A 7,954-nucleotide genomic window follows, 5' to 3' on the forward strand; every position below is an offset into this window, starting at 1 on the left:
AAGTGTTGCATGAACCTGTGCTTAACATAAAAACACTCATTGTAGTTATTTGGTTTGCTAGACTTTGGTGTTGTTAACTGCTACATAAATGTGCATAAATAATGAACAAAGGGAAAGGCTGTGACCATTAAGGAAGATTTATACTTATATGCTGATTTGAAAGAAGATAGAGGTTGAAGGATACTCTTATTTGCAAAGACTGCTTTGGAGAAGGCAGAAAGACAGCAGAAGAGAAGGCAGATGAGGTCTGTGAAAGGCTCTGGGTGTATGGAGGAGAGTGAAAGGAAAAGCAATAGGTGATTGACAGAGCACAAAAGGAAGGGAAGTACAGAATTGCCAATGGATGAGAGAGATGCATTTTAAATATACTGTGCTGTGAGCTAAAAATCAGTCAGGCAAAATTGCATTTACTGAGGGGACTAATGACTAGCATGTCACCAATGACATGCCGTGAGAATAGAGAGGAAGAATTTCGTGCTTTAGATGTTATCTGCACTGCTAATACCCAAGAACTGAAACAATGAGCAAGATTCTAATATAAAGACTCCGGTATTATGAAATACTTAGTTTCCAAGGGAAATTGTGGGTTTGTGATCTCTGAATTGTCCTAGTTCCTCTGAACTCTGCACAGAAATTATGTCAATCCTCACTACTCAGTATCCAAGTTTCTTTAAAAAGTTAACATTAATTTACTTCTTGTATCCTCCTGAAGGGAGGCAGAAAATTTCTCTGATGTATAAGTTGTTTTTCAGTAATTTTCTGATTTGTTATAAAAATGGATGAGGCAAAAAATTTCAATAGGCAATGAATTTACAGAAAAGATTTACAGAATTCAGGTGAAGCCATTGCAAAATTGCTTTTAAACCCTGCCTGTGTCAGAATTCTTCTGGGATATTGGATTAATCTCTTACACCCTCCTCAAACTGGATGATTTAGTCAAGCTATGTGCCTAATCTTAAAGGCCCTCTTGGACTCTTGATTTGGTGGTTACACAAACAACTCTAGATCAAGAGATGGGGATCTCCAGTTTGTATACTATGCTAAGTGGAATGGCAAAAAATCAAACCCTTAAAAATTATCAGACACATTTGACTAATTTTTCTGAGTCAGATTCATCTCACAGGTCTCTGTGACATAGATGAGAGTGTTGGTTATAACGGGAGCTTGCACCAAAGAAGTCTGAGTATGACTGAGGAAATCTAGAGTTGCTCGTCTGATCAAATGCTGCTGTCTAATCAGGGATGAGGTGAATTGTTTGCTGGAATTACCTGACAGGGTCTCAGCTGTAATGGCAGCATAAGAATGTGGCTTATACACAGGCATTGTCTGTACCTCGGGCTTGAATCAGTTGCCTAGGATTAGGGATCTAGTTCTATTCTAGATTCCTTGGCAATACATGTGCCTACCTGACTTTTAGGTACCTTATGCAGAAGGTGCTGAACTTCTGATTAACAGTTACCAGTCCCAAGTAGCCCTTGCATGTTTCCGTTTAGGCAGCTGGTCTAACTCCTAAAGTAAGGACATGGGTCAGAAATTGGTTAAATTTACCTTCAATACTTTTGCTCTCTGCAGTTTCAGTTTTTAATCCAATGGAAATATATGCACATTTATTAATACTTTTTAAAGTAAACAACATAGAATTTGAATGGCTCACAAAGAAATTAATATTCTTTTTCTTGTTAACTAGTTACTATCACTAATGAAGATACAATTATCTGCATGCATGGGTGGGACGTGGAGTGTAACACAAACTACTGAACTGTTGTTAAGTGAATATGAATTGCATTGAATAAAGCAATAGTTGTCTGGAAAAAAAATGTATGTTATGATGAGATTGGAATTACTAACGTAGTGCATACTTGCAAATGCTAAATCCATATTGTAAAGAAACATTGATTAAAGCTATTCTGAAGGTCAGATCTTAAAAACCTCAGATAGATAATTCTCATATTTTAAATTTAGTGATATTTGTTTTTAAGTAAATAAACTCCCAAAAGTATAGCAAGAAATGTATCTGTTCATCAGTTTCTTGTTAAATGTCATGAGATGGAATCTATTTTACTTTTGACATTATGTAGAACTCATAAACTCATACTGCAGACAAACCACTGAGCCCTGAATTATTCAGTACACTGTAATTATTCTGCTCAATTTCCCTTCAACAGAAAGCATTTTAATGCCTGAGAGTATGCTATGACCCAATGACGAAATACAAAGGAGTTTAATTTTCTACCAGTGGAACTCAGATGCAAGAATTTTTTTTAATGTGGTTAGATAAAACTAAAATATTTCCCTGTAACAACATCTCAGTATAACAGGAAAATACACATCAATTATCAAAATGCTTCTGTAATGTAAAAAAGTTGTAGTTTTGATGTTATCATTTTGATACCTTATGCCTTTTAATATCCAGATAACACAGCATGGTGCTGAATGTATATTTTTATTAAATCTGAACCTGGCTAATACGCCTAAGGGAATTTGCTTGTGCTATTTTAGTGGCATAAGCATCAACAAAGTGAACTACTTGAATTTTTTTGTGGTGGAGGAAAGTTGTTTTAAGTAAGGTATTTTAGATGTATGGAGTTTTTAGGTTTTGGTTTAGTTTTGGGGGTTTTTTTCCCTCAGGGAAAATAATAGCATAAATTCTGAAGTGTCAGCTATTTTCCAATTGTTTATTGAAGTAATTTTAAAGTAGTGGATTTTCGTCTGGAATAGAAGTTTTGAATTTTACAACAGAAAGAGGTGAAACAAGCATTCCTAGAAGAAAAAATGTCTATGACTTAAACATAGAGAGCTGGCTTTTCAGGTTGTCAGAATACTGTAACATGGAAAAGGAAGAAAACAGCATCATGTTCTGAATATTAGCTTGCAGATTGTCCCCCAGATTGTCCCCCACTATTGAATTCTGCCTTTTTCATATTTAAAAAAATAGAAACTTATAATCTAGACTATGTAAAAATAAAAATACCTTGAAAATGCATTTTTCAGCTCTTCACATCTCACTCTTCAATTCCATTCCCATTAAAGTAAAATAGTAATTTCTAAGTAATTTTGTCTATTGATTTCCACAGGTTAGCTGTGGAACTGTCTAGCAAAGTCTAAAATCCTAAATCTGGAAACAGACAAGTAATAAGCAAACCAGGATGTGGTGTCTGAGTGGCCAGTAAGAAAGTCATAATGCTGAAAAAGCTGCACAAAACTAACTCTTGACTAAAAAATGTCCCATGGGGATCTGGGGAATGAATGGTGTTATTGCAGGAACCTGAGGAGGCGAAGTCTAAAGTTGTCATGGCGTGGACTGGACATTATGGAAGTTTTTCATCATCAGAAAGCATTTAGTATTCAAATCCATAGGAAATGAAAATTAGTTTTTATAATATTTTGGGATGCTTCTTTATTCTGTAGTTCTGTGAGGATGTTAATTTGAAATACTTAAATTATATGAAGTGTCTTGTCTCAAGTCATTCATTACATCATGTCAACACTACAGATTTGTGTCAACCTTTGAAAGATGTAGAGAAGTATACCATCTCTGGTAGACGGAATTTTATTAACAGATGGCTTTACTACTAACATAACAGATCACTAAAAAAACCCCTCACAATTTATTCTTTCTTTTAGTTAGCTTTGAATAGGCTCTAGGGGTAAACATGTAGTTTTGCCTGAATTCATGAAACTGTGTTAATACTGGGAGGCATATGCCCTATATATGATGCCAATGCATTAGTAATACAATAAAATTTAGCCATAAACTTCCAGAAAAGCATATTGAAATATTCAGATTTTTGCATTCCTATAACAACTTTGTTGACAGCTGATGAAATAAGCTCACAACAGTGAGTCTTTTGATGCTGAAAAGATAGAGTTGTGTTTCAGTCTTACTGTCATCCAGAAGTGATCTGAATTAAGAACCAATAGTAATCTACTAGTTTATGCATTTGAGACGAAATGATTGTATAGAAGAAATTTCACATTTTCGTCTGATAGACTCAAACCAATATTTTTGATTTTGCTCATTACACAGTTCCTGCCTTGCTTATCAAGTACAGGACATGGCACTGACCTGTTCAAATGGGTGCATACTTTACTAGGCTCTTGAGATACGTAATCATTTGCAGACAAAGAACAAAATCACCTCTAAAATAAGAGTCAGATGAAGATTTGAATCTGAATATCAATCCTTTATAGAGAATATTCTGGTGCAGTCTCAGGTGTAAGGTAAACAAGAAGACTAAATCTTCTTTAGAAGACTAAAGCATATGGAAACCCCAGGCAGGACATGAATTCAGTAGAGAAGGAAACAGACTTCTTAGTATGAAGTGGCATCATTTTCACAACCTTTAAGGTATTTTGTTGACCCCTAGTTTAACTTGACTCACGCTGAGGGGGCTTTGGAAGTACCTAAACTTTTCTTGAAAGTTTTATGCCTTAATTTTTGGCTATTCTTGTTATCGTTGCTTTAAATTACCGCTGCAGAACGTAGTGTTCAAATTAGGCTTTTAATAGACGTCAAATAATAAAGCATACTTTTATATAATCTTATCTTGACTTAGAATAAGATAACATAGGAGTCTACCAGAAATCTTCCAGTGATTGTCAGGGAAATTTGCCGGCGTGTTTGCCTGTGTGAAAGCAGCATGGAGCAGATGAGGCATGAAGATCTTGAGCAAAACTTCAGCAATGTGTAAATGTGACAAACTAACTCATATCTGAGCTAGATGACTACCGCTTCCATCATTTGCTTCTGCTTTGTTGTGATGTGCTCGGGAGACATATTTTAACTTAAAAGATGATTTTTTTAAAAGCATCTTTCAGATCAGAGTGTTTTGAATAACTACCAGTTGGAAGTGTTTAGTGTTTTTATTATCCTGGTGAATTTCTAGGTGAAAGGGCTGCCATAATCATCCTTCAAAGGATTAGAACAGGGTGTTTGCCTTCTGTGCCTTCGGGCATGCATAAGATAGTTTTCAACTTGCCTGTTTTCCAAGCTTTCATGTTTTCATCACAGAATCAAACAGTATGCCAGAGAACATCTGACCCTTATTTGTGCTTTAATTTTGTGCTTTGATTGCATTAGCAATTTTATTTGATGACTGTGATGATAGTATTATTGATATTAGCTGATATAACAGATCATTCCTGTCACCTCTGCTTGCTATACATACTTGTCTGTGCTTGTATTCCATTTCTGATACTATGTTTAAAAAAAATTCTTCTATATGTCTTCTATATAGAGTAACACTTTCAGAAATACTTTGCCATCTGATATAACTGAGCTATATTGTAAAATACTGACTTCTTTAAATTCAGTAGCAAAAATTTTTGCTTATTTTCTTAGCTTTCTCCTCACATGTTCCTTTTCTGTTGTATGGAAATGAAGAGAGGAAATTACTCTCTCAAAAGTCCAAGAAGCAACTTACACCAGGCTAGGCAGAAAAGAATTTTAGGTACTTAAGAGTTACAGGTACAGTACATGTTTGGACATTAGTGAATCCTGAAACCACAGTCATTTTGTGGTACAAGAGACTCATTCCTCAAGCATCTTCTATCTGGATCCTGGTGAGTGTGATTGTAAACCCAATTGTTTTTGTATTAAGTCTCCTGGATTGAGCTGATGTGTTTTTGTACAGCTAATAACAGTTTCTGGCACATTTGAATTTTGCTTGCTTGAAGCAATGTTTGACGTGCTCTTTGTACTCCCTTTTTTACCCAGTATTCCCCTCCTCCCCTTCACAAAGCAGCTCACTTTACAAGGTGACAGGGGGAAAAGTCTCACTTCATCTTCCTGTGGCTCCATCTTACATACTCAGTGTCACCAAGCAGCAACAGCAGAACTACTCAACAAGCTGGGGGACAAAACAGGTGCTGAGGATGCTCCCAACACAGGCAGTAGTACCTTCCCTGAACAGAGTGCAGTCCTGCTGCATCTGAGCACGCCAGGGTCTGGGGTACATCAATATAGGGGCTGCAGTAGTCCCAGACAAGGCACAGTAATGAATCAGGTTGAGGATTCATCCAGTCACTCCAGATGGGAGACGAGGCCAGAGGCAGGACTAGAGACAAGAATACGGCAATGTCCATCCCCAGGGCAGGACAAGTCAGTTCAGGTAAGACTGGCTCCCAGCCCTTAGCTTAAACAGACCTTTTGGAGCCTTTGGGTAGAGGGGAGGAGGTCCCAAGTGACTACTGGTCAGGGCCACCAGGGTGAATTTATGTCACTGCATGGTACTTGACTCTCACAGATTCTCTAAGAAGCTATGGCACCCTCTGACTCCAGCTGGAGTCTCATGTCTTTAGCAGTTTTCTGAAAACTTTTCCTGAAAAAAAATTCTTTTATTTTCATTCAGGTAACTTGTCATTTGAACTGCAGAATGAGATCTCTCATATTCAATCACCTTGATTGATAAACCTCATGAGGTTAAGACAGAACAGACATGGAAAAAAGTTAGTGAGGAACAAATAAGGTGACTCAATTGGATACTGTAATATCATTAACTTTACCTTAATTTTATATAGTCACTATTACATGTGAGGAAAATGTCTTTTGTATGTGTCATTTTACGTTGTTTGTAAGCTGTAAGCCATGAACACTTCAGACAAATTGGCCATTTTCGTAGTTTCTAACTGCCTGGGGTGTGTCTATATTATTAAGTGGTTATCTAAAAAATGAGGAGGTAAGCATGTAGGTATATTCAAATACTAGCCTGGTAATAAAAGAGAGAAAGTGGTAACCACAAGGCAAGTATAGACAACTCAAAAACAGCATTATGTGAGTAAACAGCTATGCTTTTGCTTCTGGGAGAGATTCTCTTGCCAAAAGCTTCATCTGTATAGAGTTTAATAACTTTTCATATCTATATGAATGATCTTGTTGCAAAATGTCACTTTCATGCCAGGGTATTGAAAAAAAATTTCAAGGACATGTCTGTGTGCAAGGGCCATTTTTTTTTTTTTAAAGGACTTGCTGAAATCTACTTTAGTGACCTGTGTTGTACTCCAGTCCATCAATCACCTAATAACTGGCCTATTGGCTATTTGCAGCTTCACAGTCCTGTCTCAGTGGCGTTAACAGAGCCCCTGTAAGCATGAGTGTTAGCGGTCAGTGAAGTACTGATGCATGCCAAGGTAATCACAGTTGTCTTTTGTCAGCTAGCACACTGTCTGCTCAGGTGTCACCGTGTTGACAGCACTGCAAATGGCTTTCACGTGAGGTAGTCAGCTCCACTTTCCTCTGAAAGCAAAAGGAATCCTGGAAGCTTTCACAGGGTCGGCTGATCATGGAACAGTGTACAGAGGTGACCAGCCAACGTGTTCTGACTGCAGTAACTTGCCGCTAGTGCGTCCTCCTACATTTCCATCTCTCTGTAAACCATGACAACTGAAAACTAACAGCTTGGGGAAATGAGTTGCTTTTGCAATTGCTGCAGAATGCCAAGGCAGGAAAGTTTTTGCCTGATTAGCTTGTGTAATAAGCAAAGCAGAGAATTGCCCAGCTGGAGCAAGAGAAAACCACAAACTGCAGAAAAGTTTCACATCTGTGATAGCAGTGACTGCAGCAGTCTGCCTACACAGCACTGGCTCGGCCAGGGCAATCAAACCCTTCTCTCATGTGCTCTCTTCTCTAAGTAGTTCAATGAAGACCTCTCACCCTGTTAAAACAGCAAGAGTTGGGGTCTTTTTGCCTTTTTTTTTTGTTCCCCAGACTTCTTCTAGCAATGGGGGCAAGAAAGGATGAAGATAAACATCCTGGGGAAGGGGCAGTAGGAAGAATAGAGAGGCCAATGACATGCTGCACATCCTGTTGCCTTTGCTGAGCTCTGTCCCTCAGCATTACACTGCTTTCCAAAGGTTGGGTGTATCCTCTTTGTGTTGTGAGAAGTCAAGGAAATGCAGTGGTGGTAAGGAGAGAAGCAAGTTATGTCATGAGACCTGCTAGTTATTCTGACTTTCA

The sequence above is a fragment of the Neopelma chrysocephalum genome, unplaced genomic scaffold, assembly GCF_003984885.1.
Source record: "Neopelma chrysocephalum unplaced genomic scaffold, ASM398488v2 Primary Assembly neopelma1_97017, whole genome shotgun sequence".
NCBI classification, from domain to species: domain Eukaryota; kingdom Metazoa; phylum Chordata; class Aves; order Passeriformes; family Pipridae; genus Neopelma; species Neopelma chrysocephalum.